At 38.1% G+C, this 14,497-nt stretch overlaps 1 protein-coding gene across 1 annotated transcript in view; it reads left to right on the forward strand.

The window, feature by feature from the left end:
- Positions 1-14,497, forward strand: part of LDLRAD4 (low density lipoprotein receptor class A domain containing 4) — a 294,067-nt gene that overhangs the window by 40,009 nt on the left and 239,561 nt on the right. Inside the window, exon 2 of the mRNA XM_082044432.1 lies at positions 2,454-2,584. The gene's annotated coding sequence lies outside the window, so the exon portion shown is untranslated. The remainder of the gene's footprint in view (positions 1-2,453; positions 2,585-14,497) is intronic.

Below are 14,497 nucleotides of genomic sequence, written 5' to 3' on the forward strand. Positions count from 1 at the left end.
AGCAGAGAGTTGGTGTTAGAACCAGCATCTCCTGCCTCTCTTGGCTGAGTAGTGGGAAGGCCTCAGGCTGTCAGAGTGGGCTGGGAAGGAGCTGAGCCTTTCAAAAAACAGGCTGGCTTCAAAATCGTTAGGTGTGTTATGTAGGCAAGGGGTCCAATTTCGCATAGCTGTTCTATATTTATTCTCTCTTCTTTCCGTTCCACAAGTCTGTGTTGCAGCATGAGGCTTTCATTACTTCATAGATGAACTTGGTACTTACCTGTCGTCTGATTGAAGTATCCTCACGTTTGCAAGGTTGGCTGTTTGTGATTACACACATTGAAAATAGTCCATGCTGAGGTACTAATTTGTCTCATTTTCCTTTAATAATGACCTTTTCAGTACTCGTTTTCTTAATCTAAAACAAACCTTTTCTGCTTTTTGTTGTCCTTTTTTTTTTTTTACAATCTCAACAGGCCCTAGTTAGTTCTTGTTTCATATCTTCCCCCTTTTTCAATGATTGTCCATACTTTGAAGGCAAAACACAGGCAAAGGACCCTCAGACTTCTGTGAATGTTCTCTCTTGCACTTGAGTACTGCTCTTCATCACATTTTTTCACTACATAACAATTCCTTTTAACACTTCTGCTATTGCCTTTAGGAATAGATTTCCTTCCCGTGTTAAGCCTACTCAGGGAGACTGTAATCACGAGTTACTATTAATAATTTCTCTCTTCTTTTAATGTTATCAAGAATGTCTTCCTTAACACCAAGTAGCAGGTCTGGTAGATTCTTTGCTGGTATTAATTGCTGCGTAACCAAGTGCCCTTGAAAGTCAGTTATGTAAATCAGCAGCCTTGAGCTGGCCATAAGAACAATGCAGGCTTGAGTTTTAATTTAATAATTGAGGAATTGGAACATTAAAAAAGGTTCTTTAAAATAGGAGAAAGTCATATTCTTTATTAGGCAAATTCTAATTGCACGAACCATGATATATCAGCAGTTTAAGATTTAGTTTAGGTGGTCGCTTTGCATGCAGATGAACACTTTTGATACAGTTATTATTAGGAAAAAGCCTTGCATTCAGTTGCCCTAGGTATTTTTATTTGAGTTCTTAGAAAGACATTGCTAATTTGTTGTGGCTTTGAAATACTAAGTAGAGTACTTATTGAAATATATTGTTTGCATCTGTTTTTTTTCCTTTCCTCTTAATTTAATTTTAATAAAAGTTGCAATTATTCTGTAAAAGTTCCTTGCATTTTTCCTGAAGATGCATCATACCTGAGTCTCTTGGCTTATTAAAACATACATGAGTTCTGAGCAATGGAGGGCAGGTACATCATGCAGATAATTGTTTTGTCCGTTTGGGTAAAGGTTATTGTTACATATAATATATGCAAAAATCGGTGGATGCAAAGTTCTTTGCAAATACAGGCTTGGCAAACCTCTTCTGGAATTCGGAAAGGGTTTTCCAGCTCGACTTAGTCATTTTTTCCCAAATGTCTTGGCATAACTGATCGCTGAGGAGTGACATATGGTAGAAACATGCTCTAAGGGACAAGTCTCCCGGATGGCGCACAGCACCACACAAGATAGACAGATGGTGGCTTATTCAACCTTGGAAAAAGTTTAATCCTACATATTGGCACGGCGGCCTGAGTACAGAGAGAGAGGCACGCACACGCCTGTGAAATCCGAGGCAAAGCTTTTGTAGGTTTCCTTGCTGTTACTGAAAGAACTAGAAAGACTGAGCTGATATTAACACAGCAGGAGTATCTGCAAAATTAAGTGTTCAACATGCTATCCAGAAAGTGGCGTTCACCAGAAAAGTGGAAATCCCAGAGTTAGCACAACGCTGCAGAAAATTAGGTTTGCCGAACTTTTCACATCTGTTTCGAGGCTAAACCATGTTTATTTGGCAAAGCTGATGAGTACTTACCTGAACTTATCCACTAACAGCTGTTGATTAATTGAAGTGTCTAATAGGAGAAAGGGTTTTTTTTTATGCTTTTTTGTGGGTTTTCTCATGTTTCAAGGGTTGCTTTTGGTTTTGGGAAATGTATTGGCACTTCACAGCACAGAAACTGTAACCTTTCTCCTAGCTAAGTTCAAACAAAAATGTACAAGTTCCTGATGCTAAATTTAAGTTTATAGCAGAAAATGCAATCTGTACATTACAGTTTCTTTAAAAAGAAACAGAAGAAATCAGGCCTTTCACTTTAATATCTGTGTTTAAGATAGTGAATAGAGAGAGGCAGAATATCTGACATGGAAAAATGAATCCTTGCTGTGGCTTGTTGAGATACCTAGGGAAGAACAAAATTTGCTTTGAATTCTTTCTGGAAAACCAGTAGATTAAGTGATCTTCTGAAGTCAGTGATGTGTTCTGTAACAGTTTTGAAAATACCGACCTACTGAGAACAAGAAATATTGCCTGCCAAACTTTTTTTTCCCCCACTTTCTTTTTCTTGTAGAACACACTCAATATTCACAACTAGAAGAAAAAGGAAGACTCTCCCGACTCTCTGAACTTCAAGGACATCATTATGTTGTGCTGGAGGAGTTTAAACTAGGCAAGACTTCTTTGTGAAACAGCTCCAGAAAGGTAAATGTAATTCAAGCAAACTAATCTTTTGCTAGGAGAGAAGTACTTTGGTCAAATAAATCTCATGCCACTAACATTTCAGCCATACCATACCACAAGATTGTGATCTTTCTGATATGTATTTTATAGCAATTACATATGTGTATCTCTTGATGTGTGCCTATAGCTATATATCCACATACATAGCTATAGCTAAACTTTACTCAAAATATTTAGATATTGGATGATCTTGTTAGCTCTGGACATTTTTGTGGAAATAAACTGATTTCAAGGAATTCTATCAGGAGGAAGAGGTAGGGAAGGAAGAGGGAGAGAAGTGGGATGCCCAGATTAGCCACCATGTTGGTAATTATTTGCCTGCATGTGGAAGACCCAGTTAATGTTTCTGTTCTGCCTAGTGAGAAGAATACTTGAAAGTTACATCCTAGCCACTGAACTATAAAGTCAAATGGCTCATTCAGCACTGAGTGACACATACTTTTCAAATACAGTGGAGTGTGAGAGACACAGCTGCAAAGAGAGAGACTAATTCAATAACCTGTTTAGGATATCCATTGAAGTAGTAATAGATGTCAAATTCTTACTTTCAGCTGAGGGTGCTCTTGTGTAATATAAAGATACGCTCACTTTTGGGCTAGTAAAAATAAACATTCGCTCCTCCTGAGGATCTGAGTACCTTTCAGGTATTTACTTTGCCACCCTTTCTTTTGCGGTGCTCCATTGTGAGAAATTGTGACCATATCATAATGAAACCTGAAGGCATACAGTAATTACTGCAGAACTAGAGCGCTCTTTCAGATTTTTAAAAATTATTTGATAACTAATTATTATATAACTTAGTCAAGAAAAATCTTAATAATTTGATTTTGTGCTCAAGTGCGCAGTCAGCGAAGTATGACAGATATCAGTTTATCAGATCAGGGTTGAGTGTTTTGGTGGCTCATCCAGCCCCCCATGACAGAGTCTTGCCTTGCTGTCACAAAGCATGCCTGCGGGCCTTCCAAACATCATTTATTTGTGAGAAAGAGAGCTACAATCTGGAGAGATGACTAAAAATCTGTGGATCCACAGCTGACACCTTTTTGACCCAGATCTGAAGTTCAGACACAGAAATACTTGAGTCCCTTGAAATTTTAAGGTATGCTTCATAGAGTTGCTGTTTTTATAATTCATAGGCTAAGCGTGATCGTATCAGTGTTGAATGGCTGAACGTCAGTGTGTGTGAATCAGCCATCTGCTGTCAGGGCTCAGTCTTGTCTCCCTGGCTAGTGACAGTGGAGGTCATCAAACCATGATGACTCTTGGTCAGATGGGAATGGTTCAAAGTATTAACATGGCTGCGTCCAAAAAAAGCCACTTTTCTTTCGCACACTGGTAGGAATGACATTCCAAGGGCTGAAGTGGAGGAAGAGGAGTTGGAATAGAGGAACGGAGACTGTGTGAAGGGATATGTGGAAGGTTTGGGTGAGCTGAACAAAGGCTGTTTTTTGTAGCAGTTTTTTGAGTTAATGGTGAAACCAGATGAGGAATGGAGAAACTGTGCAGGAGTGTAGCAGCCTTCAGGATTTGGAAGAGAAGCTGCTTGTAGTAAGGATTTTTTTAGATGGCTTTGATCCTTAAGTCACTGACCTAAGCATGGTAAGGAAACTTGAGATAAAAAAAATGCATGTACTCTTATTTTGTCTAGACTTGTATGCCTTGTGCGCTTCCCAAGTGGAGAGCAATTAGGTATTTTGGCACTGGTACACAGCTTGTGCATGTTTTGCTTCAACCACCAAATGTCCTGGAAACCCAGAATACCCACAAGGTTAGATCCTTGTGTTAAACTTGATGTGAAATCTGGGCAGGATGTGGGTTAGTACTAATGATGGGATCCCATGCCATCTTGCTCTGCCAGGTCCTGTTTCTTTGAAGATATTGTAATCAATAAAAAAAAAAATCTAATGCAGAAACTAAGATTTGACAGGAGATAACTGACCCAAACCAGAGACGACCAAATATAGTTAAGAAAGGACAGATGCAAATGTATATGTGGCTGTGGGAATTCTACCATATTACTTCATGAAAATTGCTGCCAGGCTGTTGAGAGAGCTTCTGAAATTAAGATTGAGCTGAAACTTTAAAAATCAGGACGAAGATAGCTTGCTGCACACCTCAAGAAGTACATTTAGTCTTTATTTGTTGCAGCTGGTTCCAAAATGTGCTGTCAGGAGGTGTAACCAAACTGGAGGGAAGAACAATTGAAAAATCCCCATTTATTCAGTAATCATGTGGTAGGAAAATATGAAATTTTAATTGTCTTCTATACTTTTTCACCCTGCTTATTGGGTAATTTATTTGAGATATTAATTCCTAATTTAGTACTTTATCTCCTTTCATGCTTGCCCTTCTCTCCCTCAAAAAAACCCAAACCAAACCAAAACCAACAAAACCCAAAACCAAAAAACAAAACCAACAAAACCCAAACCACACTGGTTTAAAAATGATACCACGCAGAGTCGATGTAATCATGGGTAGGTTCCAGTGTGCACAAGAGGTGATGTACCTCTTAAAATCTTAGCTGCAGGTAAAGCTGAAAATGGCTGCGATCACTTTTATGCTTTCTGCCTGTCCCCCTTTGTTCTCTCTCCCTCCCCCTTCTGCTTGTGCTCACTTGCTCTCTCTTTAGTATAACACAGTTGAACAGCAGTGAAGTGTAAAATGTGCTTTTGCCAAGGTCAGTTTCTTGTGATTACTCGCCTGTGGCAACTTACGCCAGTTGCAACAGACTGAATCTCAGCAGTCCACAAAGTCACACTGGTGCTTATGCAGAGGACACCCAGTGTAGGTTATAGTAACCAGAGTCTGGAGTAGCTTGCAATGCTGCTGAATTTTAGCAGCTTTATTTAACTCTTCCCATCTAGCTTGCTCTTGCTTCAGTAGTTTGGAATCTGTTCATGAACTGCTAGGTTGTCCTGTTCTCCAGAGACCCTCAAGGAGGATTTTATGTAGATGAAATACTTGTAGTTAGAGGTTGTTTTGTTTCTTATAGAGGATTGCTCAAATTTCAGGAATTCTTCATAAATGAAGAGAAGATAAAATAAAGCATCATGGATACACTGCATCTTTTAAGTTTTTTTATATATATATATATATATGCATATACATATATATTTGTAGTTGGCTTGCTTTTGGAAAAAATCATATCAAATGCTGCTCTATTGACATTGACAGAAGAGAAATTGTAGATCTACATAGTTAAGTATTATGGAAAAGTTTAAGAAGTAGTTTTTTGAAGCAAGAACTTAAAAGATAGTGACACGCACCTTTAAAAATGTTGTATAGACTCAAGGATCAAATAATTTTTTGTTTAGAAGCTAATAATGATTTTGACTGCTGTGACTGGGGAACGAATGCGAGATTCCAGAACATCCGTTTTAGGAGATAAGATTTGCTGGATCCTGTTTTGTTGTGCACACTGGGTTGGGTCCCACCAGGTGCTACCCAGTGGAAGCGAGAGGGATCTCCACTTCCATTCTCCTTTCTGACATGTAAGCAAACTTATCCCTTTATGAAAAAATGTTCTATTTAGAACAGAAAAGCATGGACTTCCTCTTTTCTTTTGCTTATTTGTACTATCATCAACGATATATGTGATTCTATTTTCATTCTGGAAATATTTACTTTGGTAAGAAGCACTTAGTTCTTGAGCTCTGTGATAGTGATTGTGAGGTTACCTGTCTCTAACTCCTGACTACTAGATTGGCAATAAGAAATCTCGATGATCAGCTCAAGGGCCACAGCCAAACTTGGGTCACCTTTGAAATTCAGTTAAGTGCAGTGTTTCATTGCTTAAAATTGATTGTACATTGGATTAATTTTGAAACTACATGTTGCTGTATTAAGCGCTGCTCTCTTGTGTTTGGCTTTGGAATGATTCCTGAACACAAGTAAAATGGGTCAGCAACTGAGTCTTGATCTTGTAAACACCTTGCACAAAGCACTTGAGAATATTCCCGTTGTGCTCAGTGAAACTCCCCACAAAACAAGGTGATGATTGAGAAATCGTCATTTGAAGGACTTCATGAAGGTTTCATCCTACATTTTGTGTTTAAACTTGCTTTCTGGCTTACAAGGTTTATTTTTATTGAGGAATATATTACTTGTTACTCTTTTTTTTTTTTTTGCATGTATGGAAGACATTGAAATTAATCTTTCTTTGCGAGTACGTTTTGGACTGAGTGACTGCTTGTATGGTTGTCATAGCCTATCTGTTCCTATTGCAATTTCAGCCCCTATTCCTTTGCTTTTACTAACATTTGTATTGGCTCAACTCTTGTGGAAGAATATGCTATGTTAGGTGTCTTCAGACTTTGTGAAGACAGATTGATCTGTCTACTCAGGTTTAAGTTGGAAATTCATGGTGGAAATGAGCAGTGTTTTGTGTGTCGGTGCTGTGGTTTATAGGATTGTAGCACTTGCAGTGGTATAAGTTGTGTTTAATTGTTTTAGAGAGAGATGGGGAAATGAGCGTTATCCTTAGGAAGAAACAACTGAACTAGCAGAAGCTCAGCTGACTGCTCTGCTGTCCGCTGAGTAATGAACAGATGAGTGTGCTTGGGTGCAGTAATATAGAAGAGTTGCATTGTCCATGCTCACCAGAGTTTCTCCCATTCATTTCCTTTAATCTTAGGGAACTTGAGGAAAGAACTATTCAGACATAGAAGCTGTTTTTAGAACATTGGGAATGACTTTCCTGCAGCGGGCTGCTGCTGATGCACACTCTGAGGAATTCCTTATCAGTACGTTCAGCATGAGCAAAAGGTTGTTGGTTGAGATCGAGGAAGTCTGAGCAAAAGCCTGAACTCATTCAAATATCTCTGCAGTGCTCCTATCCAATTGTAAAAAATTAATTAGAACTTCACTTTTTCTTAAGTTCTTGCCTCCTGGATTCTGGGTGGTAGCAGAGATGCTTTGTCACACACAATAAAGGTAGATGTGTTTTTACTGGACCAGTGAGAATCCAGAGCCTTTGAAGTCTTGAAAGATTTGCAGACTAATTTTTTTAACTCATGGGCTGAGATGTTAAAGTTTGTTAAGGGATTTATTGATACAGTCCCTAGTAGTTTTAAAGGGAGTTCTCTAAATCAGTGTCCTGGTCAGCTTTGAAACATTTACTGTGCTAATTGAGGTGTGCTGGAAATAAGTATTTTAACATACAAACAGGATCCTGCCTTTGTAATGTTCCTGCAATGTGTGAGGACCTTAAGAGGTTTCCCTTTCCGAAGGCAACCACTGCACTCTCCTTGTAGAAGTAGAGGAGGACCTAGCATTTCATGTATTCAGCACTGTATTAATTGTACTAGACACACACTGGGGAAATGAGCAGTAAATTTGAGTTGTACAGCAAAACATATCTTTTTTATTTTCTTCATTTTATTATTGTTATTATTATTTTTTTAAACTCAATCTTTATCTTGCTTTGGCAGCAGAAGTAGTATCTCATCTTAAGCATTCAGTTCACCTCCTGACATGGGGGAGTATCTGAGAAGTAGGAGCCAGGAAGAGTCAACAAATTTAGACAGAGAAAACATTCTCAAGTTCCGTATAAAAGATGTTTATTCCAAATAAAGGCCTATGTTAATGTGAGTGAACAGGAAGTATGAAATAGTTATCACCTGTACATCCTCGGAAGATGAAGGGGAGGCCAGCTGATAGTTATGAGGTTTTGTTTTTCCGCTTTTAGTGGCAATATTATCTTTAAGCTTCTAACAGGTTTTAGTAAATGCTAATTTTACATTTCCATTGTGACAAGAAAGCATCTTCCATCCTGATGGTTTCCTCCTTATCAGATGGGCCAAATACAATTATCATGAGGAAGGCTTAGGAGTCAGGGTTTCTTATGGTCTGTTGCTTATGGCTTCAGCACCTGAATCACTGCATGAACTAGGATGGTCTATAACGTGACTTCAGCTTCCCCATGGGAAATACTGGCTAATAATTTCCTGCCTCACGGGTGCATATGAAGATTAACTTCATGGAACGAGTGAAGTATTTATTAATAAATGATGGTTATTGATGTGTTGCTTCCTTGTTCATAGCAGTGACATTGGTAAGATATTACTCCTGAGGGGAATGTAGATGAGCACATAAAACAAAAGATACACATTCAAGTAATTTTCATCACCCTTTGCCAAAGACTGTGTATTCAGTAGTGTCCACGTTAGTACTACTGTTTTAATTTTAAAATATTAAAGGAGAAATGCCAGCAAATACAAAGGCAGAACCCGAGGTCATGCTCACTTATTCTGTCTTAGATCACATCTACTGGAATGTCTTTGATAATCTTTCTTTTCTTTAAAGGCCTGTTAACTGAGAAAATAGGTGAAGCAGTATACATTTTAAATCCAGCTACAGTTTAGAAGTTTAATCTTGTTGCATGTTTTCTGCAGTACATGATTACATTTTGAAGTGCCTGACAGGATCATGGCTATTTAACTTTTTTTTTTCATTTCTCACATTTTTCGTAACTGAGGTTAAAGAGAAATAGAATATTTTGCCAATCTCTTTCCAGTGTCAGAGCTGTCATTTGGCCTGTGATGGGAGGTGTGGGAAAATGAGCATTACTTTACATTTCTTTCAGTGGTCAGCTTGAAGGATGTGACTGAGCAGCAAGGTCATGCAGGGTATTTTTAGATGCTTTTACTATTTTATTAGTTCCTTAATGAAAAAGACCCTTGGATATTTATATTTTGTTTCTTTGTAGGTTTATACTTCTGTGTTTTGTTTTGTTTTTTTCTACTATAAATTTAAAAAATGATCTTTTGATAAGTGTCCCCTAGGCTTAAAGTGGAATTGCTTCATAGAGCTTCTCTTTTCTGGGTATGGGTTTGAAAAGAAGTAGTAAAATCAATGTGAAGGGCAGAGGAGGGGGAATGCCCTTGAAAACCAATTTGCCATAAAAGCTGAGGCACAAAGGTAATTTTTGACATGGTGCTGAGTATCCAAGCTGTTGTCTGGAAGGAGCGGTGATGATCTTGCTTACACCCATTGGTTCCTCTGCCATCGTCTCATTGAAGCGAGATTCCCTTTTTTTTTTTTTTTGGTAGTGTTTTCATCTAATTTACCAAAACACTACATTTGAAAAAAAAAAGAAGCAAATTCAGCAGCTTTAGTACATCTCAGCTGCTTTTATGAATTTGTGTTATCTGAGATGCTGGTGGTGACTGAGCTGCGTCTTAATGAGTCTTTCATTGAGGTGTCAGTCAGAAAGGTCCCGTTCCCTGTGCCCCCGCTGTGGCCACCAGGGCTTGCACCCTGTAGAAGACAGCTTGGGAAGGTGGCAGACGTGGTCAGTGTCCTCTGCAGGATTTCACTGCCATGGGGATTTGTGGAAGGTTACTGGTGGTGACTTTAAACCATCAATATGGACATACATAAGAGAGATATTCAGAACTGAAAATACGTAGTTGATTTAATGCGCTTTATTAGATTTTTGTAATGAAAACAAGAGTTTGAGGTTCTCTCTTATGTTATTGATGGAGCTTTTTCTCTCTTGAGAATTAAACCTGAAGCAATGACGTATGAATCATACTTTGTGTCCCACTTACAGATTTAACTTGACTCATCGGTGATTTTTCTTCTGGCGTGATTAGGGGGAAATGCCAGTTTTGTTTTCATGTGTGGTTTTTAATTACTATTGACTGTTGAATAAAGATAGAGATGAATGCAGTCCAGCTAGACACCTGATTTTATTCAGGTCTGTGCTTCTCAGGAGTCACATCACACAGTGAAGTGTTGTAGGACTGCATAAGAGAGACCATAAAATGCAATATTGGATTCTTCAGTGTTAGTGTCAAACAGGGATGGTAACAAGTGAGTCCTAAGAGCTCATTATTTTGCTCGTAATTCCTTTGCCTGAGTAGTTTTCAGTTCTATAAGATTAAAAAAAAAAATAAAAAATCTCATGTCTGGAAAATACCTCCTGCAAATAAAGCCTGTAACACAGAGGTTTTGATTTCTAGGTTTTCTGTAAGTCACTCACTATCTAGTGATAATACACATTTGTAAACAAGTTACACTGGTCATCTAACTTCTACCATACTTAATAGTCCTTATTTTATTGGGTAACATTATTTTTAACATTACATTTATCTTGCATTATAACCACATGAACAACATTTTTCAGTGCTGATTTTGTGGAAACTTGAAAAGCACAGCCCGACTTCAGTAGTGCTTTCTAACTATAGGCATTTATAAGCATCGAGAATTAACACATTAAAGCACTATAAAACTAGTTTCTTGCAACCAAATAGCTTTTTCTGTATTAAGGTGTTCTATACTTTATTCATTTGTCCGATATCTAAATACTTTTGTATCTTCTGTAGAAACTAAAAATCTTTTAGTTAGGCTTCTCGGAACCTCTGTTTGTTTTTATTTGCATGCTTTTATTAGTCTTGATGACTGAAATCTTACATACAAACAACAAATACTTTAACCTGTTCAATATTATGTAATAATCTCCATCTAACCATACATTCATTGTCAGAACTTGACACAAGGGATTTGTTTCATTCAGCATAGCACTTCTTTCCCAATTATCTGTAAGGAAAACACAAATGGATGTGGCATTTGTGCAGTGATGGAGCTATACAAGGCATTTTCTTAAGAAATGGAAGTGTGTATTTTCCTGCTATTTATGAAGACTCAAAATCCTTATCTTCACGACCCATCAGTACATATTTCATCCTTTAACTGAAGTGAAGTCCTGAACTGAAGCATCTTTAAAAGCCAGTTTACATAATTGATGACGTGAAAGCTGTTGGAGCAGCTACAGACGAGAGAGATGTGACAGATGCGTAGGATATCTGCATGCACAGATTATGGACAAATGAATATATCATAGGTAAGATGCACAGAATCTCTCTGCAGGTTTGTGAGAACCCAGACTGTTCTCCTGTATCTTGTTGGTGTGTGGTCATTCATCTCTGGGGAATGAAATCCGCTTGGTTCTTACGTGGCAGAACCAGGCCAGATATTTCTTCCGCATTACACAATGAGTAGGAAAACTTTCCTGCCAAAGATGGAACAGATAAATGTGACAGTAATATTTATTGTAGGGCTTTTCACCAAAGAATGAGCTTCTTTGCTATGACCGGCTCTTACTCCCAGGTAACTCTTCCCTCCTTTCAAACTGACCGAGCAGCCATCCCTAATTCAAAAAGCAAAGAAAAAAACCCTTGCTCTCAAATTCCCCATTTCTGTTCTCTGCTGGAGGCATCCAGTTTTCTTGATAATGATCTAATCTGTTGCATAACCGGCGAACACGGAGCCTGCTGCCATAGCCTGCTTCTTTCTTGGCACTGCTGGAAGGCTTCAAAGAGAGACTGTCTGTGTGAGGCGACTGCTCTACCAGCAAGACCAAGGGGATCAAAGCATATGTTTAGGAATGGAAAACAACAAAAAGAGAAGCGGTTACCACATGGTCGCCATCCTGAAACTGAAACCAGCCTCACGGAAATGTTTTTAACTTAAGGATGATTATTTCGAATTTTACAGAGCGAGAAAAGACATGGGATTTTCAAGGAAAATTGACGAACATTCTAGTTTGTAGATACTTGGTATGGGGAAGACTGTCTTTCAAAAGATGGATGTGTTGACAGTTGTATGCAGTTTAATTGTTTTTGCATGATTTTGTGCTGCATCATGTTGCTTTCTTGGCTCCTCTGATGTTTTCAATTAGCAAGTTTTAAAATTAAATCAGTTTGAAAAATTACTTGAAAGTAAGAAAAAAATTGTAGGAAAGTTTTATGTAGTAATATTCTTTGAAGGTTGGACAGTTGTTTCAAGATTGCATTTAATGAGCTTGGGAAAAATACACTGGTTTGTGGAGGTGGTTGTTGTTTCTTTTTTTTTTTTTAATTTCACAATAAATGGAAAAAATTTCGTATTATCCCCCAGTGTTTTGGATGAAAATGCCTGATTGTTCAGGAGAGATTTGATTTATGAGCATCTAATTTATCTTTCAGTGAGTTTCATGAATCAAGATTAATTATTATTCCTTGTACTTTAGGTATGGTTTACATTATTATGCAACATTGGCTTAAACTGATCCTTTTTCAGTGTCAAATGTTGATTGTTTTCCACTTACAGTTCTGAATGTTTTTCTTTAATGCCACAGGAAAATACGCTTGTGCTGATTTAGTAAGCCATCATAAGGGAAGTGTAGGCATCTCAGCTGTATGTTATTGGGGAAACTTGCTACAATATCCAAAATATTAAATGAAAATAAACCATGCAGCTTTCACAGTGCCAGCTTTATGGCATTGTCATTGTCCCTAACATTTACTGTGATAGGACTTCATGTTTTTTATGTTAGGGAAAATGACAGTAAAGTGACTTTCATATTCATTGACTCCCCATATGAGGGAGGCAAAGGGAAGTTGGAGATATTGTAAACTTCCTCTTTCCATACTGTCCTCGTTATTGTCTAGACTTCTGTATGATTTAGTGGTACTGACTATGCCTGGTATTCCTGCGGTGATGTGGTGACTGGAATGTATATACTGTTTCTTATAGGCTGTGAATCCTAAGAAAAACTGCAAAGCACAACATGGTTACCCTGGATAGAGATGCACTAGAGCATAGCACCCTGATGAAGTATAATATACGGCACTTTTCCCACACTTAATTTTTTGAATTATTTAACTACAATTTTGGATGCCACTCTTTCTTTCATGAGGCAGATGTATATTTAGAAAATTCTATATTCTAATGAGATTTTTGTCCTGCTGATTATAGGAGGAAGCCACATTTCACTGTTCTTTGCCTGCCTTGCTCTCTGCGGTGATGTCTATTTCTTCAGTGGTACTTCTGGTGGGGCAGGGAGGAAGGGATGCTTTGTCAGACCAGACCCTTTTGAGACCTTAGCTACAGACATTTAGCTACATTTTAAAGAACACGAGCAATCCGTATATTTTCAAATATGTGTTAGACATACTCAGAAATTATCCTGAAGGTCACAGGAAGTGTGACCAGACCCTTTCTTGGAAACATCAGTCTTTGAAACTTTTCTTTAAAATGTCTGCCTTTTTAACAAGGGCCAAACAAGGTTATTTTTCTTTGTCACCCTTCACAAAACTGCTGTGTTCTGACTGAAATTGAAATACTTTAGAAATTAAGGCTTAGGGCATAGACTCAGCATGAAGAAATTCAGCTCAACGTTTAAAGTTTAGTGGAATTTTAAATAACTTCAAGGATGGACAGTGTTCTCATCCCTGATGGCAATGGTGAGGGTCAGCTCTATTGATTCGGTCTCTTGTTTGAGAAGCACTATCACCAGTTTACTAGTTGCCATAATAACGTTTAATAACTGTTTTTTTGTTTGTTTAATATTTCTGTCTGTCGTTCCCTTATTAATAAAACAGATTCATGGTGATGAAGCTGTGTGTGCTTAGTGGAGCCTCCTCCTCTCCTCTTTTTGGGTCATTGGAATCTCTGCTTTTGAGAGGCTTTTGTACTTTGTTGTTATGTTGAGGGTGTTTTTGACAGGGAGTCAATGCTCAGATTGCTGTTTTAGTTACTATGGAGAAGCTGTCCCACAGGAAGGCTTATGCTCTGTTTACTGAAGATGGTCAAACGCTGAATTTGCCCCGCTTCCTCTTAACTTGCAGTTCTGAAGTTCATTTTGTACCAGTTGCCTTTAGACTGAAAATTCCTTTGGCTCATACATGCTTCCTTTTAGGCTTTGCAATCCGTTGTGTCCTAGTGGAAAAAGAAAAATCAGAATGAAATAGGAGCATATCCTGAAAGCCAGCATATCACATGAATGTATAATAGCTGTAGTCTGATGGTGGGATTTGGTTGAGAGAGAACTATCGCATGGCTATCTTGGAACTGAGTTTACTGGAGGTTTCTGGTATATACTGGTGTATG

The sequence above is a fragment of the Streptopelia decaocto genome, assembly GCF_964273445.1.
Source record: "Streptopelia decaocto genome assembly, chromosome: 2".
Classification (NCBI taxonomy): Eukaryota; Metazoa; Chordata; class Aves; order Columbiformes; family Columbidae; genus Streptopelia; species Streptopelia decaocto.